Genomic DNA, 19,543 nt, shown 5'->3' on the forward strand with positions numbered 1-19,543 from the left:
GTCAAAAAAGCTTGACAGTATGTTTTGTTTCTTCAAATCAAAATTGATCTTATTTACATTTTAGCTATAGAAACAGCTATATAAGCATAGACAAGGCAAAGGGGCCTCTGGTATGGCACACGTCCTTAGTACCAGTCTCTTTGGCAGAAGAAAATTAGAAGGTATTGGGAATTAACAATTATACACAGAACTATCCTTTCCTCTAAGAGCAGTTTAAGAACTTTGATAACACTGATGTCAAAACCATAACCTGCAGCTGCCTGGATTAATTTTTCCCCATTTCTTAAGAAAAAAAGACAAAACGAACAAACCAACCAAAAAAACCAAACCACTTCCTTGTTAACGCCTAATTAGCTAAGCCTCTGCGCTCAGATTCCACCTTAACTTCCTTTTCCTGTAGGAAAAAGACTGAAAAACTTGGTTATGCACCATGTGATTCCAACAAACCTAAACTTTTAACATTTCCCCATCCCTTTTCTTGGAAACATATCTGATGAATTTTGTGTCACTTCAATACCCTTTACAGGGTGTAACTCAGCCTGACAGTTTCTCTGAGCAGGCTCCTGTCTCCAGTCCTGAGGCACTGAGAAATCCAGTTCCGATGATGAACACAATCATTCCTTCATGAGGTCAAGCATATCTTAATGACAGCTTTACAGAACATGCATCCGCTTAACCATAGTTTTAAAAGAACTAATTGTAATGGTTACAGCCTTTAGAAGTAGTCTAAGTTCTTAAAGGCACATGAAGAAATGTTGGTGACAATTCAGGAAAAAATATTTAATTCCATCCCATCAGCTACAATATTACCACAGGCAATCACAAGCACTCCCTCAGTTTTTGTTTTGTAACTATTATCATCACCTGGATTCCTCACAGATGTTGAAGTAGCATTATAACCTGTACTATAGCTTATTTCTACTGATTAGACCCTTAACTGAAGAATAATCCCTTTCAAGTTTTAAAATAAAAATCTAACTTGACTGGACTTGATAGGTCATATAATACATTTTGTATTCCACCGCATAAAGCCAAACAAGGAGGCAGCAAGCACATGCTCCAAAACAATTACGTTTTTTTCATTCCTACATTTTATTTAACAAAACACTGTCATCACAAGTTTACTCTTTAAAAAATTCTCATAGCAAATGAAGACGGATCTATACTGTTACATTAAGTGATAAAAGCTCATCTGCCCCCCAACAAAGGAGCACAGGGACACACTGGCAGGTGGGGGAGTGCAAGTGATAGCCTGCCCAGCTCTTCCCGGGCTGCTCCTCAATCACAGGGGCGATCAGCACATTACAGGCCCATCACTACAAGCCCAGAGGACCACAGGGATGCAGAACGGCAGACAGGAACACAAATTAGGGACTCAGAGGAAGAGAGGTCCCATCCAGACCCCTCCCAGGGCTGCCCCAAGAGAGACTCAGCCCCAGTGCCCAGGTGTGAAACCCATCATGTGGATGCCCAGGGGTGCGGGACACATCATAGGATGCAGGGGAAGGGCATTTGGGGGGAATACACAGGACTTACTATGGGATGTTTAGAGGAGGAACCAAATGCAGGGACAGGGATGTATTTACGTGATTTGAGGAGGAACAAGTGTGAAAAAACAGAGAAGTGGATTAAAAGGGCCAGCTGCTTGCAAGTAGTTTGCTGTGCTACCTGGGCATACCCTGTGCCCGATCAGTGCATTCTCCTATCTGTTATTAAATCCTTCCCAAGTGTTCTCTGGGTGAGGGGCTCTATGCACTGTGCATGTGTGCACAGGGGTCTGAGTACAGTAACTGGGGTGCGACTGCCCTGCCAGCCACCCGAGAGACTGCAGCGAGTGGACTGAAGTGTCAGCCCGGGGTGGGTGATGGGGACACGTGTGTCTGCAGTGCAGCACCTGGAGCGGACGCAGGCACGCATTCGCATGTGCACGTGTGTACTGGGAACACAGGTTCAGCCTTGCTGCTGGCTGGACCCAGGGCATGGAGTTGTGGTAGCCCCACTCCTCTCGGGCTGCCAGATCAGGTCCAAAATTTTCCCCTAGCAAAAGGGAAGAAAAGGCTGTTGAACACAGCACGTGCTTAAAACAAGATTTTCCCATTTCACACACAGTGATCATCATCTTTCATTCTGTGTCTCAATTCTGTCCCTTTTCCACTATTTTTCCACTGAGATCACTTCAGCCACTTCAATCTTCTCTTATCGTAAATATTTCCTCCTCTGTTTTTCTCTTCCACCCTACCCCTATCTCACATTTTACAGGTTCATTTTCCTTTAGTTTGCTTAGGCCTTTCTCCATTTTCTACAATCTTACCTTTGTCTTCCTCTCCATTAAATTCTTTTTATAATTTCCCCTTTAAATTTCTCAGCCTCAGCAGGGATAAAAACTGCCCCTTGAACATTCTGCCACTTCTTTTCAGCTTTTTTCCCATTTGCCAAAATTTTTTCATTGTAACATCGCCTTTCATTCCCTTTCAAAGCAAAACACATGCAATTGAGGTGCTGCTCTTCTTACTTACATAAAACATGGCTATTTTCAAACACTTACTGACTGAACAGGGTTTGTATTAACTTTTTTTTTTTTCACAGAAGGACAGGATACAATCAGCATACTATTGCTACGAATGTAGTTCAAAAGATTAAAAAAAAAAAAAAATCAGAAAACAGTTTCTCACAAAGTGCAAGACACTGCTCGCTGAACAAACCCACCAAGAAAATACTTAAGGTTTACCTGTTTCTTTTGCCTCCTCCTGTGTGTGGCTGCAGAAGAGAGGCCTTCATATACTCCTCGTGACAGAATTTGATTTCTGAGGCTTTGCTCTACATCGTTGCCTACCCTACCAAATTCATCATATCCATATACAACTGCAAAGTTGATTTCAGTTCTTCACTCTAGCAAAAGTTTATCAAAGAGCTTTTATCTTTTTGAAGCATATTGCCTCGAATCGTTAGTCAGCCCCTTTCTCTCAGCTCCACAGAATACTGCACGCAGCCCCCCAGCTCTGAAAGCACAGTGTTTGAGAGGCGTGTGGAGATGGAACTGGTCTGGCTTTCTTGCAGGTATGTCATCTTCCATCCAATACCTCGTATTTCCTGTTAGGGCTTCCACTAACCTAAAGGCACCGATTTTACTGTTCAATTTTTAAAAACGTACTATACAAACAAGGCAGATGCATCTTAAACGTAGCTCTACTGGATTGGGTACATTACCAACTTTATAGAAAAGCATCTGTCTTCACAAAAATTCACACCCATCAGCTGACTTTGATGACTGCTTACCCACACGTAGAACTAGCACAGAGAAGGACAAGTTGATACTGATATTACATAAATTTGTGCACTGAATTTATTACCACTCCCCAGAAGAACAACTCAGTCGCATTAGCCAAGCTGTGCTCGGCTGCGCTTGGCAGAGGAGCTTTAAGCAGGAGAGAGCACACCCCTGCGAGGAGACAGCAGACAACTTTGAAGGGGCCCGTCACTCTGGAGCCACGCTTTAGGTTTCTCTCCAACGCAGCAGCAGAGACCCTCTGAGCCTGAAGCCGTGAGGAGGTAAAGCAGCACACTGCCCGCCACGGGCCGGGGGAACATGCTGCGCTCACAGGTTACGGGCAAGGGCTGCTCACACAGCCCGAGGCCACTGCCACACATGGGAGGTGTTGAAGTACCAGGTCTTCCCTTGGGAAGCACAATCATCCCTTTCCCATGAGGGCCCAAGACCAGGAAAGCACAACCAGATTTCGTCCCGTTACACACTATCTGTGCTAGCATGTGGGACACTGACCCCACAGCCTACTTTTAGCAAGGGATCTTCCCTACTGCCGTGGATGGTGCTGAGGTCCTTGAACAGCAGGGCAACCGCCTCTGCACTCAGCCAGCCCCGACAACCCGAGAGCTGAGGTCACCTCACGTTCTTCTGCTATACAAACGGGTCCCAGCCGATGATATGTAGCAAACCACCACAATCAATGCTGCAGTCCACATTACCCTCCCAGCCTCCTCTCATCACATCTAAGTCCTACGAAGTCTTATGCTGGGCTTGGGCTTCCTCTTGAAACTCTGACCACACAACAGACGTACACCCTTGTCCTGTCAGAAAACTGCTCAGAAACTTCACTTCTCCATTGGACAGAAATCTTATCCTAGTCCTTATTTCATTACTACTTACTTGATCTCACACCAAAATTTTGTCCCTTGGGTTACATATCTATCTAGCTTGGCTCATGTTACATCAATTTCACATCTGAATCCATGTGGTAATAGTTATTTTTCTCTTTGAATGTTTCTTCCATGTTAAAGAAGTCTCTTTCTTCCATAACATCATTGATATTTAAAAAATTCCATCTGGAGAAGACTTCAGAGAAGAATACTTGTGATAAGGGAGAGGAGGGAGGGCAGGGAAGAGCCTATCTCCCACAAGACCTGCAGTCATCAAGCCATCACAACATAAACTACACTCCATGGAGGTCAAGGAAGCTGCTCCCATGACTGCAGAGATGTCCTGCCTTTCCCTTACTGGGCTTCCATTTGGGATCTCTTTTCCCCTCCTTTAGAGGGCTGAAGGGCAGAAACCGGGAAATGGGGATTAGTATACCACTGACCCCAAATACATTTTCACTCAATGACCCAACATGACCAAAACAGTTATCACCTGCACAGGAGCTGTCCCCCTACATACCCTCACTGGGAGCCCTCACCACGCAATGCCACGACAGTTATATTTCCGCAAGTTCCTGCAAAACCGTGATGTTACTTCCCTCCTCCTGCTCATCCCCTCTACTGCTGCGTAATGCAACAAAGTCAGAAATACAGCACAACGCAAGGGACCGGTTAGTTGCAATATTATAGACAGCAAAAAGGATAAGAGAAACTGTTCCTCTGAAGAAAATGGGAAGACTTACAGGAAATCAGCCAGTGACCACTACCTTATTTAAATAACTTATTTTGCAGTGGAGCTAAACAGGCAAGGCTGTAATTCTGCATCACAAATGGAACAAGCTTCTGGTTTTTGGATTCTCAGACTGACCTGGCTGAACAGATTAGAAGTTCATACACCTATTTTTCACTATGTACCACATTAACTGGTATTTTAATACAGTCAAACATTACATACCCTTTTTGAAGAAATAATGTTTGAGATCTAGTTTTGTCTAAATTCCATTTAAAGGTATAAGTAGTCGGAACTTGGATTTCGGTTGCTGGTGGGCAACTGTAGAAACATTTCCAGTACACTCTGCCCTCCTTGATCTGCCAGACTGAAGTTATAGATTTTATTCCAGTGAAGTCTGTGGGTTTGGACTACCATTTTCTCTACAAAGCACAATCACATTTCTATAAATGAAACAAAGTCAACTTGGTATCATACAATTTGGCTTTGCAAAAGTGTGCTCAATTCTAACAGGAAGTTTTAACAATTGTTTTCATATCTTATAAAAATACCAAGCTATTTCTTGCCTTTTAAAGGAATATAAACAATGGATTTAAGTCTTACAAGCCAAACCCTCCACAAAGTAGAGAATTTTCAAGCTACCATTGACTGCATACAGCTAACCTACAATAACACCACCTTTCCTTCCACGCCATGCATTGTATCATCAAGAAAAGTTTACATAGCACAAACCTGACTTTTCTTCGTTATCTTAAATTTTCCAGTAACAGCTGCATGTAGCTCCATTTTCTTTGCTCTCCTTTCTTTGCTTTATGGTTCCTTATACAGGGTGGGTAGGTAGGTGCACATCCACAGAACATTTTTGCAGATTCAGACAAAACACCACCTCTAACCTGCTGCTCAGTCAGACACACAAAATATACAATGCAACCAGCTACCTCACTCCAAAGCACTAAGAGTTCAGCCAAATCAGTACAGGGCAAATACAAGCCAAGATTTCGTGTTGTACTGTACTTCCCACCACCACCCATCCCAGGGCCATGATCTCGTCTCATGGGGACAGACATAGATGGGTCAGTTCTGGAAGACATTCTTGTGAAGAGATCTGGCAACACACAAGCAAAGCTAACGTGATAATTCGGACAGGAACGGCATAACTCTTCCTACACACAAGCTACCAGAAATGCTTTTGATGCCTTGAATGCCACACTCCTTGTGCAAAAACATTCATTTGGTAAGATTATAAGAGAGCTACAAAGCTAGTATCATCTTCACCATAAAATTAAAAAGTTTCTTTTTCAATAGTCACCTAGTCTGAATTTTACTTTCTACCCTTCTATCTTTCAGCACTGACAAACCCCCTCACAATACGGTACGGGACCTGTCCTGTACAGCTGTCCTGCAACCAACGGGACAGCACATGGCAGTACAGTCGTCCAAAGCACCTTTAATGCCTCTGCATCCCAAGAACCATTCTGTACAAGGAACTACATGAAGTTAAAAATAGCATTGAAGCACCCTAGAGAGCTGTGAAACAGCACTGAATAATGCAGTATTATCAAACTCCTTACTATTTCCAAATCAAGTTGTTTTACCATTTCATATTGCTTTGACAGTACCCTATAGTCTACTTTTTAACAGGTGTTTATCCCTCTTTCGTGAATAATCTGATATAAACTGTTGTAATACCACACATCTGCCTGGAAGAAAATCCTCTTTTCAATTACCAATGATTTGGAAAAATACTATCCAGCAGAATAGGGGTCCTCTTTTTGGCCTGTGATCACTCTGTTCACTTTAAAGGAATGCACCTCATTAACCCTGATAATTAACAAGGTTATTCTCATCACATAAAAGGTTTAAGTTCCTCTAGTAAGTCATTATTTGAATTTGCACTGCTATTAAGAAGATGAGGCTATTCTGAATTTAATTTCACATAGATCTTTAAAGAGAAACATCTTGTTATTTTTTTTTCAAGTCAAGGCATATAATTTCATTGTCATGTATGCCACATGGTAGTGAATCTACTGGATTAAGCAATGGACAATATACATACAGAAACCAAACAAAATTAAAGCTGAAAACCTAGAAGAGGTAAGGCAGCAATGCAAAAAGGCATCAAAACCAGAAAACGGGTATCTGGCAGCAGCATGGCTGTGACAGCAGACACCAGCCATAACTGACAATGGAGGAAAGGACCAAAGTTACAAGGAGATACACACCGCTTGGGACAAGACTACCAGCAGGTGTATCAGCTCCTAGCTGGACCAGTCCAGTAAGACTCCACAGGCTACAGAGAAACTTCCAGTTCCCACGCTCTTCACACTGGAAGTGCAGTAAGGCACTTTTGGGGAATTTTTTCTCCTAAATCACATGTAAGGTTTCTCAGGACTGTCTAGCTAATAAAGTCTTCTAACAATCTAATAAATGATTCAGGTTTTGTATATAGGTGTTCCTAGTACATGAACTTGCTTCTTCCACAAGAGAAAAGCCAGTTGTCTAAAGCTAGTTATTCTGAGTATATTAAAAAGTTAATTGCAGCAGACACATATAGAAATCCCACACTATATATAAAAACCAAGATGACAGTTTTATCTCATTATCCATACTGACATCATATTAGTTGATGCGAGCTGTAGGTAACAAACATATGGAATAATCATAGTATGAAAAGATTAGTCACATTTACTTAGAGATTTAATTATATAGGTTTAATTGGCAGCATACCTGACATCAGAGCATGCAAGTACCTTGAATGTAAATATCTGGAGATGCCAAATTAACACCCAAGGTTTTGCAAAGAGGTTTCTTTTGCACAGAATTCAGTCACTATTAAATAACAATATTGAAAAATAAAATCCCTTAAATGTTGGAACAGACAAGAGAACCTTCTGCCATAGCATGAAGATTACCAAAGCTCTTACTGCACCAAACATTTAAATGGAGCAAGTTCACAGAGTTAAGGGCAGCTGTCAGTCCCATATGGGAAGAGTTCCAAGCACTGCTAGTCTGACCCATCCACATGCCTTAAAATGGTGTCATTCATTTAGCACAAAATTTACAGAAAACTTCATTTTCTGTATTTTAAAGCACCCATCATTAAGTCTTGTCACAAGTGCTTTGCAGTGTGAGAAAAACTAAACTCTTCCCATGAAGAGTGTCAAGACTGCTGTGAAATATTCAGAATAAACCCACTATGCAAGTCTAATCAGCATAACAACTCCCTTGGGAATTATCAATTTGCAAATCTCTCAAACACGTAAAAAGGGTAAGAAAGTTGTTAAAAATACAGCGGGGTACTCATGAATGAGCCATACACTGAATTTTGTATTAAAGTCTAAAGCAAGTAACCAAACATTCTTCAGCGGAACGAAGACAGGAGCAAGTATGCATATGAGGCAATGCAAGGCAATAACAAATCATCAGGACAGCTTTATTTAAGTGTGGATGAGACTTTTGGTTAGGAATATTAAACACCAGCAATGTTTTTAGCATTATTAGGAAGCATCACCATTGTGTCTCCAAACACACCCTTACATGTGGTTCAAACATTGGGAAATGCACCTGAATGCTCACAGGTTACCCAGTGCTATCTTTGTTAGTTAACACATTCCAGTTTTCCTTTTCAAATTACCATTTTCCAGGTGACACCAATGCCCTGCGAACAGCAAACCTTTAGGTTTCAGTGTCATTAATTAGTTTCCTTGCTCACTCTAATACAAGATGCACACAACAGGCATCTCCTCACCCCCCACTCCCAGCAGCGTCAGGGACAGAACCCCAAACAGAAGGGTTTGTTTTTCAACACGAAGTTCAAAGAGCTTAGAATTACTTGGGTTTTCTCTTCTGTTTTTTTAAACAAACATTGAAAATAACCAAGAGTGGCTTTGGCATTGCTTTAATCAGTTTAAACTTGAAGACAGGAACTCTAATTAAAATCTGGAACTCTAGCTGTAAGAAACAGCTAATTAGTTCCCAACTTTTTAATGAAGTACTGTGGCAGCGTCCATATTAGCTGTTCAGTATTAGAAAGAAAATGTTCTGCAAGATAAGCTCATTCTCTCAGCCAGTGCATCAAGTTCGCACATTTACTGCAACCCATGCTCTGTCACAGGGATTTAAGAACACTCCGTGCAGGAACTGTCAGGTGTGCAGATCCCCACCCGAGCACGGGAACTGAACCAAGCAGCACTCCCAGCAGCGAGGCAGGAGCACACCCAAGGCACTTCACTGCCTTTCTGCTGGGCGATGGGGGCAATTTCAACGGCACTCAGCTCTAAGGTGGTGTTTTCCGCCTTTGAATTCCTTCCTGACCCAAGTCGCAAACTCAAGAAAGCAGAAGATGGGGAAGAAGTGCAAGAAGGCGTTTTATGCTCATGCTCCCCTGAAGTCTGGGCACAATACAAGGGATAAGGGAGAAGCGAGACAAACCGCCAGGTTACGAGGCGCAAGCAAGAGAGCCTGGAGAGCCACAGCAAGACGTGCTGCCAGCACTGGAAGCCGGGACATGTTTCCACGGGTTTCAGTGCCTCATTTTATAAGGGCTGGTACTTCTATCCCCCTGCCCACACACAGGGAGCTTCCATTAAAAGAAGCTGATGAACTGATTATGAACAGAGGGCAAGTTCGCCCACGTTCCCGAGCCAGGATCTTCAGACCCGGGTCTCCTCTTGCTACCAAGTCGCTACCTGCCACACGCACTCGGAAGACCCTTCCCACACCGGCCCGGGGGCGCCCTGCCCGGCCCGGGGGGAGCCCCTGCCCACTACGGCCCCTCGGCTCCCGCCCGGGGTCCGCCTGGGAGTCGGGGCAGGGGGTGGAAGAGGAACGCCCCGCGATGGTCACTGCCAGCAGCGCACGGGCGGGAGGCTGCGAGACCCGGGCACCGGGGCCGTGCCCCGCACCGGCGGCCGCCCCGGCGCCGGCCTCTGGCCGCGGGAACCGGGCGCGCCGTGCCCGGCGGGTGCCGCAGCCGGCGGCAGCAAGGGCACGGCAGCGGGAACCGCCGGCTGCCCGGGTGCCTCTTCCCGAAACCCTGCGCAGCAACAACCGCGAAACCCAGAACAAACAAACAAACAAACAAACAAACAAAAAGGGGGAAATAAAAAGGGGGAAACCCCAGCATCCCTCTCCGCCCCTCAAAACGGGCAGCGCCCGCACCCGGGACCCGGCAGTTGCCCCGCCGCCCGCCGCCCCCTTCCCCGGCCCACTCACCGGCGGCGGGCCGCGGTGCCTCAGGGAGCCGGCTGCCGGGGCGGCGGGGCACCTGCCCGCTGGGCTGCGCCCTCCGCCCCATCCCGCCGCCCGAGCAGCCGCCAGCCCGGCGCGGCCGCCCCGCCCCGCCGCCCCGCCCCCATGACGTCACCCCGCGGAGCCGCCCCGCCCCGCCGCGGAGGGGGACCGGGGCGGGAGGGGAGCGGAGCGGAGCGGGGCGGCGGTCGGGCCGGGAGCGGGGTGGGTCGCTGGGCGCCCCCGGGGGTGGCGGGCAGCGCCCCTTCTGCCGGCCCCGCCGTGTCGGGGATGGGATGGGAACCCCGGCGTGGGGAATGGCAGCCCGGCGGCCGGGGGATTCGCCCCCTCCCCTCCCCTCGGCCGGTCCGCGCCTCTCCCGTGCTGCTGCCTTGACAGTCCGCCGGTGGGCAGCGCGGCAGCCCCGCGGGGTCCCTGCGCGGGGGCGGCAGGGGGCTGTGTGCGGGGTCATCTCCCCGCGGCCGGGCGCCCCTCGGCCCTCATTGTGCGGGAGCGGCACCGCCGGGGCTGGGCTCGGGGGGGCGGGGGGGCGCGGCGGGGGTGTGCAAACACTTGTGAAACACGTGTGCGGTGCGGCCGCCGAGCGGGACAGCCACGAGAAACAGAACAATTACAGATTCCCCCAGAGCAGCCTTCCGGGCGAGCAGCACACCTGCTAGTTCCGGGTGCTGATAAAGGCTCCGGAATAAACCATTCCAGCCCCATCCAAATTTTGCCTCTATGGTCTTAAGAGACAGAAGGAGTTGAAAGGGGACATACATACAGGCTGGGTTTTTTTAATAATTGGCTCGATTGACAGGTCTCAAAAGTAAAGAAACATTGGTCCGAGCTGCAGCGTGGAAGGTGCAGAGCCACGAGCCTCGAGCGTCTCCAAAGAAGCCCACAGAAAGGGTGTTGAGCCACCCGTGCCTCCCGCCGTCGGGGCAAGCGTCTAAACAAGCGTCACCTTCATCACGACGAAAACATCCAGTGGGTACCTGTATAGCACAGAGCTCACTCAAGTATATTCAACTATTCTTTCTCATATTTTGCTGGGTCCTGGGATCTGATCCAAAGCTCAAAACACGAGAGGTTTTCTAAGGTTGTATCTGCTGGTTATATATTTCTCCTCCTCTTCTGATAAACAGTAAAAAGGAAATAAAGCTGTTCAATACTCTCCCCTCACCTTCTGGCACTAGTATAAAAATTCTTTTAATTCTCAGCGATACGCAGGTACATTGTCACTCATGCTTGCAATTTTTATCTTACCTTATTTATCTCTTAGTCGTATTGGAGATTTTACCTGATCAGTTTTGTAACAGCAATTTTTATACCCTGAAAATAAAATTGAAAATGGAGCTACATCAGCCTCAATTATTACTGCTCTGCTTCACCATTTTAACACACTTGCATGACTACTCACCGCATCAAAATGCATCCCTTTATCCCTTCCAGAGAAAGTATTTGGGTGTTAAATTGTCTCCTGTTATCTGCAGAATGATTTTTCAGAAACCAGATCAGTAAGAACATACATGCAGGAAGGAGAACTATCCTTCCAAAAAAGCCTTCCTGCTGCCTCGGATCCTGAAGCCCTGGGCAGGGGCAGCGGTATGAAACTTTGGCTCGTTGCTTTGGGTGAGTGGACTCATCACCGAGGTCTAGTACAGACTGCTGATCCCCTGAGTCCAGCACCACTGCATTTCGGTAAGACACTTAACGACTTCATTAAGTGGGACGCAAAATTTAAAAGACAAAAGAATACCTCAAACAAACACAGACGACTGATTTTAAGTGAATAATGAGGCAGCTACCAGCATAAGACAAGGGAAAAGGCAACATTTGAACAGTAATACTTAACTATACTAGACAGAAGATGTATACTAGGCAATTGGGAGACGTGCGTATAAAAAGATGAGCTCAGTTTGCCATTGCAGAGCAATTTCCTCACAGTGAGTTCCTCAGCAGAGCAAAGCATCAGTCTGTCAGTGGAAAAGACACATTATAATTGCTACTACAGTATCGGTTAACAGTGGTGGAAATACTGGTTTAGAGAGAGCTTCAGCTTTCTCTAGCAAACTTTTTTAGATTCCTTCATACCTTGAGCACATCAACAACGTTGTAACTACGGCTGCTCTGATGCCGTATGACTAAGACACCCAAGAAACACCCACCACAGCCATTTCTTATGACCAAACAGGTGTCTGAGCTCATTGCTTACCACACCTGGACTTTTTTCTTTGGAAATTAATATTCAGTCTTTTTGCAAGCCAGTGAATTTGGATTTTTGAAGAGATATTAAAGTTGAGGAAGAGTTTGTGCTGAAAAAGATCCCAAACAGCAGCTTTATGGGTTCAGAACAGTAGCGTTTAAATACAGGACTAAACTTTTCTGAGTTAATCCTTCCAAGTATCAAAAATGAATAAAACTTTGTACTTACAAACCTTTCAGAAACCTATGTGTTATAGAGCAACAAACTTGTACAGCTACATGTCACAAAATCTTATGTCAAATTCTTGGTTAAAAAAAACCCAACAAACATTTAACATGGAGGACATGGCAAGTAAAAGAAAGGGAAGAAAGAATCACACTATATACATTAATTAAGGCAAACTATGCAATTAGAAAGGGGATTAAGGTAGGAAATGTTACAGAGTACTTAATGATATTTTTTGCAATGAGATTCAAATTGACTTAAGAATATGACATTAGCTTTCCAAAAGCAACAAATAAATTTGAGTCAGGTTCTGCAGGCCTGATCCATGAAATGAAAGACAGCAACAATACCACTCTTCTATTAAAACATAAGAAACTTCATGGTATGAGCCTTTGCCACAGTCTCAGGATGTGGTTGCATGGCCACTTCAAGCCTAGGTAAGATGTTCCCACGAAAAGAAGTGACTCGTCCTTTCAGGTATTCCTAAGCCTCCCACCATGAGCGTTAATGAACACATAACTGATGTGGTGAGCAAGATCAGTTTACTTATCAGGCTGCCAATAAATCTGGAAGTTTTAGGAAATCATATGTATGTGTGTATGTGTATATATATATATATATATATCCCCTTCTCCAGCTGTCACCAATCACTAGTGGTTGCACAAAAGCAGCGGGAGCTCAGCACATGGGTTTCGGGGAGAGAAAATGGAGGAAAGCCTCCAGCAGAAACGTGGTGCCACCAACGCAAGGCAGCTATGAAACACTCAAGAGTGGAAGCAGTTACCCACAGGCAGAGATCTGCGATGGTCTTGAATGTGACAATTTCCTTTTTTTCTGGTTTCAGTGAGTTGAAAATAGCCATCTCGGTAACCAAGTCTACTTTACAGTAGAACAGCTCTGAGGAAGGGCTGAGGTGGTGCTTCCTCAGAGCTGATCACAGCCTGGCAGTGAGGCTAGGAAGGTAGAAAAGCAGCCTTTAATGCCTTCGGGCAGAAAAAAAACCTGAAGCCTGACATCTAGACTGGGCAGGCATGTTAGGCATTGAGAGAACAGATAAAAAAAGAGGGAAAGTTTTAGCAGTTTAATGAATCTCCAACAATTTTGCAACTCTTTCGACTTCATAATTTTCATTACTTTTCTATTTGTGCTTTTAGGGAAAAAAAACCAAGCCATTGAAATGACTTTTGCATTGAGGATTTTCTTCAAGATAAAATAAAAGATCCTGCATTTGTTCATGTTTAAGTCATCATTGGACTCTGAATAAAAGCTAACCATGCTGGAACAATGCTAGAAATACATATCCCCAAGACCAGACAAAAGGTGTTTGTAAGAATGAAGAAAAACTCCAAAGCTAGAAGCCAGGCACTTACTGTGGCTGTGCTGAAGTACTTCCCCAGCCTGCAGTTTGCCTCACTAGGTCTTTAAAGCATGAGTTCCTATGTATTCAGAAGAAGAAGGAGGTAAGAGAGAAGACAGAAAGGTACAACTATTTCACCACACAAAGAATGAGTACAGAGATACAATAAAGGACACAAGTTGCTTTCCCTGTTCTTCTCTCTCCTCTGAGTAAAAAACACTACCAAATTAAAACGGACTTCGTGTCATTTTCCGCTATACATTCAGCAACAGAGAAACATACGGCACGTTGCCTGAATACTAACCAAGCTAAAAGGGAATGTGCAATTATCTGGATGAAAATAGTAAGGCATAACACTTGTTTCTTACTTTGACCTTGAGTAATCGTCATTAATGAGTCAGTTTTACTTTGACAAATTATGCAAGTGATATTCTCATGTATGTGACCACCACCATAGAACTGTGCCTGTGAGTGACTGATGGGTTTCTTGGATTAACAATATCTCTAGAAAAAGTATTTTAATACAAAGTATTAATTTATCATCCTTTTCATAAGTAAACCCTTTATATTTTATGCCTAGTTACACACTTTTGCTATTCCATCCTATCACTAGCTTCTTCCTTCCTTTTCCTTCATCTTAAAAGAACATAAAATAGCGCTTATGTTGACACATGGAATACTGATACAGCGGGCTGTTAATAACATCTGGTTTTATTAACTTTGTATAACCCAAACACTTGTTTTTCCTCTTTCTACAAATGTCTGCTGAGAGCCTAAGGGCTAAAATGCAAAAACTTTGGTTTGCTGTAAAATAAAGCACTTCAAACTGAGGAATAGAGGATATCTGGCTGTAAGGAAATATTTGCCATATGCTGCAACGCAAGGTCTGCTGTGAAGAGGAGTGAGTCACCTTTGTATGCTGATACCAAACCTGTACCATATGTAGTTCCATAGATGAAGGTATTAGCCCGCTGAAGTATCCTTATTAGCAATTCAAAGAGCATTTCAATAAAAAGGTGTACAGACACAGTATGAGGTTTAATGCACTACTGAAACACAGCACACAAATCCACATACGTAAAGGTTTTCTAACAGGAAAACTCTCTTGGTAATTTAGACTCATGAGTGTCCCCTCCTGCTACCCCTCCTCTTTTATCCTTGTAGTATCGTGCCTGCAAGTGCTGCACTTCAAGTTACCTCTTCATGTTCTACACATGATGTGAAGATGTTACACTGGCTCCCCAGTACCAAGTGTTTTGAATAGTTATTACTCACATTTAAGACCACATGATACCTACTCATCCCCCAGGCAGTTCCTGCTGCCAGTTTGTTCTCTACTCTCATAACAGAATTCACATTACAAATATTACACCAAGTGTTTCCTTCTCTGAAATTTTACCACTGGGTTGCAAATACAATGGTGTTTTGGTAGCCAGTATGCTCACTCAAGGTGAGTTTCCAGTTCTGGAAAAACAGGGAACATTAGGACAAAAAAAAAAAAAAAAGCATAAAAAAGCTGTCTACACCAAACAAATTTATAAAATAAAGAGATTGTGCACAACATTGCTATGAGATAAAAGCATTTTCATTTAGAGACTATTTTGGTACTTGCATTATTTTCCATCTTGTGAACTTTTAGTCCATGATGCCTACAGTTCCTAGTATGTATTTCCTTCTCAAAGAAAATTCCGATTCAAACATGGAATAACAATGAATGGATTTTACAGAACTGAAAAAAATTAGTTCTTATGACACTCCAGGATGAATGCCCTGCTCCTGAGTACCACTTATAATCTAATAAATAAGTTAGGTATTACCAAACCTGCTAATAAGTATTTTCTTATCTTTTTTGGTAAGGTAGGTGTCAAGTACGCTGTACTGATTTATTCCAATAGGTGCATTTATCCTGTACGTAATGTTTAGGAGCTTATAGGTAAGAGTTAAACTGTGATTCAGACAAAAGGTTTCAATTGTGTGTGAAGTGAATTGTCTATTCAGTATATATAATGTATATATCACAGTGAAGTGTATTGTCTTTTCAGTAATACATTATTTTTTGTGTATGTGGAGACGTTAATTATCAAGGTTTCTGCACACATAAGATCAATGTAAGGCTGTGTTCTACAGCTCCTCCAGTTGCAAACTGTACTTCTATACAGACACCAATACAGGATGTAGAGGCTACAGAACAGGCACAGACATACTCATAAACAGTTTCAATAATGATAATATATCTAAACTATGCACAAGTTTTGGCTCTTGTAAAGAGTCGCTGTATTTAAAAAAAAAAAAAGGGCCAGCCGATCTATCTAGGAGCCATTCTGGATCCACAGTACTGCCCTTGCCATGGTGTTCCCCTCTTCTCAAATGGCAATATGTGACCAAAAGGGGAAAAAAAACCAAACCAAAACCAAAAAGTGTTGGAAGAACTTAATTGGGATTGTAATACTGCATGTTTTTCCTCGAGCCTGGAACTTCTGTCGCTGTAACAAGAACACTAACTCATCTGAAGAGATCAGGAAATCCACATTTATCTTGGCATCATATTTTAACCTGCTGTGCTCTGCCCCCCAAGCACAGCACGCACAATGCCTATCAAGTTTTTCTCTTCTCTCAGTTCATTGAAAGCATTTCAATGCAGAGAGTGGTGGCATGCTCTGATTATTCCTTGTGGTTCGGGTACTGCTGATAATCTGGATCCATGCCAGGCAATCCAAACATTGCTTAGGTACAAAACCCAGTTCTTTATTTCCTATTTTTGTTATTCTTTGAGCTGTTTCCAAGCTTTAAATGTTGTTCCCCTGTTGTGGTTGGAGTCATGCACTTCATTTGTAAGAAAGAAGCAATGATATACTTTATGGATGTTAAGTAGTGAGTTAACAAAGTACAATGGTAAATGCCACAGTGGTTTAACAAGATTTGATGGCAAGGCACTTGGGTTTTTTACTGCACGGAGAACAGGGTCAGACGAAACTGTCAGGGAGATGCTCCCGTTGAGTCATGAGGCTCAGAAAGGACCCCCTTGCTTTCTGACCTCCTTCTCCCAGAGGAGTCTAGGTGCAGCTGGGTCCACTCCTAGACCCAGACTTGGTCAGCAGTTAATGTCTAAAGGGTTATATATGTGCAATCCATCCTTTGTATCACTTCTCTAAGATTACAAAGTTTAACATGCTGTTAATCACTTACCAAGAACCTTTTGTGCCAAGGAATCGCTCAACCTCGAGGAGCAGCCTTAAGAGGCGTCCCTATTCAAGGGGACATCCTGGTGTGCAGGAGAGCTCAGCGAGCCCGGGGCTGTCCAATATTTATAAAGTAAGATGATTGACTTACAGTCATATTTGCATACCAGCAAGGCATCTTCCAACCACTGTCCCAAACAGCTCTTGGCTACCATGGTGCCCTCCAGCCCGCACAGCCTGGGATGGCAGGGAGGGGGAGAGCACACTACCACATCCCCTACGTGTCAGAGATGTGGCCTGTTCTGCATATTCCCCAGTTGCTTACCAGTAGCCTACCACAGCAGCTATATTAGTTTCATTCTTAATATTAAAGCAGAACAAGCATTTTCAGTCACTATAAAAAATATATTATACAACCACATCTTACTCAAAAATTCATCAACGGTGGGGTTTTTTTGTTGCTGTTGTTGAAACAATAAATTAATGGCTCTACAGGATCCTTGATAGCTCTTTATAGGCTAACATTATGCTGGAGATGTTAAATGCTTGCATGCCCAAATTACACCTGCAAATGCTACATCTACCTGGTTCTCTCAAGTTCTTACATTATCAGGATTAACTCTATTTGGATACTCCAGTTTCCCATTCATTCAGATGTGGAACACCAATTCCACTGTGCAAGTCTGGCCACCTAATATCTGAGGTGGACTTACTGTTCTGTGTACAGACAGGCTATGCACCTCTGGTCTAATTCTAGTTTTCATATTTGTACTTGAGCTGAGATGCAGAAATGTCCCATGAAGTGGCTATTTTAACTGCACTGGCAGTTCTTATTTGAACTGTTGAATGCTGTTATTGCATTCACAGTTTGTGATGTTTTTGTTTCTGGGTATTCTTTCCTGGCTTGAATACTATTAGATCTACATGGAACAATTTGTCTCTTATACGGTTTTTTGTTATGATACATGGCTTGGAATTGCTGGATTCTCATTAGAGTTTTTTTCTTTAATTAAAAGGGGTCTTTTTGGCAACAGAAACCCCTTCAGTCTTTCTAGTATCTTGCTAATGACAACTTACGTAACATATTCCTTTATGCCTTGTTCTCTCTTCATTTTAATAAAGAGTAATAATTGAAGCTTAATAACTATAACCCAGAGTTCATATATCTGACTTCCTCACATCTCCAAAATTGAGAGAGATAACAGGAATTACTTTTTGTTCCACATTACTGCAACCATTTAAATATAATTATTGCATTAACCAGTGATGGCTCTGAATACACAACAAGTGTTAACAGAAATTAAGGTTGAGGTAGCTTATAATTCTGATAGTATGTGTGTGAGCATGCATCTGCACATGTGTACAAAGCGCATTGTTTTTTTACCAAGCACAACAAATTGATTAAAAATAATTGAGATTCAATGCTTAATTAAAAATGTATGGCATCCATCTTTACCTGCTGGTGAAAATTTAGTCAAGCCTGACAACAAAGTTCTACATAAAAAGAAACTCCCTGCTGAAGTTTGCAGGATACAAAAAAGAAAGGTCAGTCAATAGCCCATTTAAATATGCTCAGATGTGTATCTTCATTTGGTTCTATCTGCAGTTGGCATTAATGTCTAAAGATCAGTTTTCTTCCCACACTTGACGTGACAAGACTCATCCACTGTCAGTGGCAGTGGGAGACAATCATTTTCAAACGACAACAAGACCTATAAAAAAATCTATAATAACAATTTATCTGAAGAGTCAACCTGACACGCATCCATTGCTTTGATTGCGGTGGTATCGCTCACGCAAGTAAACCTAGGAAACTACATACGCTCATGCGAAAGAACAAATACTGTAATCTTGCCCTATAAATCAAGGCAAAAGCCCTAAGTGAGTCAAGGTGGCTATTAAGACAGATGAAATGTGGTTTTATTTTTCACAGAATGAACGAACAGAGGAGTTACTTCACAAAGCCGGCATCTGTGGCTTCAGATACCCACAGACAGGCATTCACATGTTGTGCTTTGCTCATAGGGATAATCATCTACTAAAATACATTACCAAGTTAAATACAGAGCAGCTTCTCAACCAATTTTGCTGTAGTTTATGTGTCACTTCTGACATTCTTAATGTCTCCGTAATTGCTACTGTCATGACCTTTGAGTTTTCAGGTTTAAGTCAGCAACTGTTGTCATTTGAATTAATTAACACAGTTCCCTGATCCTTTGCATCCTTCCTTCTCCCCATAGTCCTGAAAACAAAGCACAAGCTTGGAGGGTGTTTGTACCTGGGAGAAACCATTGCTTCGCAAAAGTCCCCAAAAGATCTAGTGTGTTATTTAGGTGAGGGATTAGACAAACAAACAAAAGAAAAAAAAAAACCACATTCCTTTTCTGGTTTCAGGTTTAATTATATGCACTCACACATCTCTTTTAGGTAATGTAAATACCACATAATGAGAATCTATA

General features: G+C 43.2%; 1 protein-coding gene across 4 annotated transcripts in view; it reads right to left on the reverse strand.

Moving 5' to 3' along the window:
• Positions 1-10,218, reverse strand: part of MARCHF1 (membrane associated ring-CH-type finger 1) — a 257,958-nt gene extending 247,740 nt beyond the window's left edge. For all 4 annotated transcript variants that reach the window (XM_055794490.1, XM_055794491.1, XM_055794492.1 and 1 more), the window contains exon 1: positions 10,100-10,218. The gene's annotated coding sequence lies outside the window, so the exon portion shown is untranslated. The remainder of the gene's footprint in view (positions 1-10,099) is intronic.
• Positions 10,219-19,543: the final 9,325 nt, after the last annotated feature.

The sequence above is a fragment of the Falco peregrinus genome, chromosome 2, assembly GCF_023634155.1.
Source record: "Falco peregrinus isolate bFalPer1 chromosome 2, bFalPer1.pri, whole genome shotgun sequence".
NCBI classification, from domain to species: domain Eukaryota; kingdom Metazoa; phylum Chordata; class Aves; order Falconiformes; family Falconidae; genus Falco; species Falco peregrinus.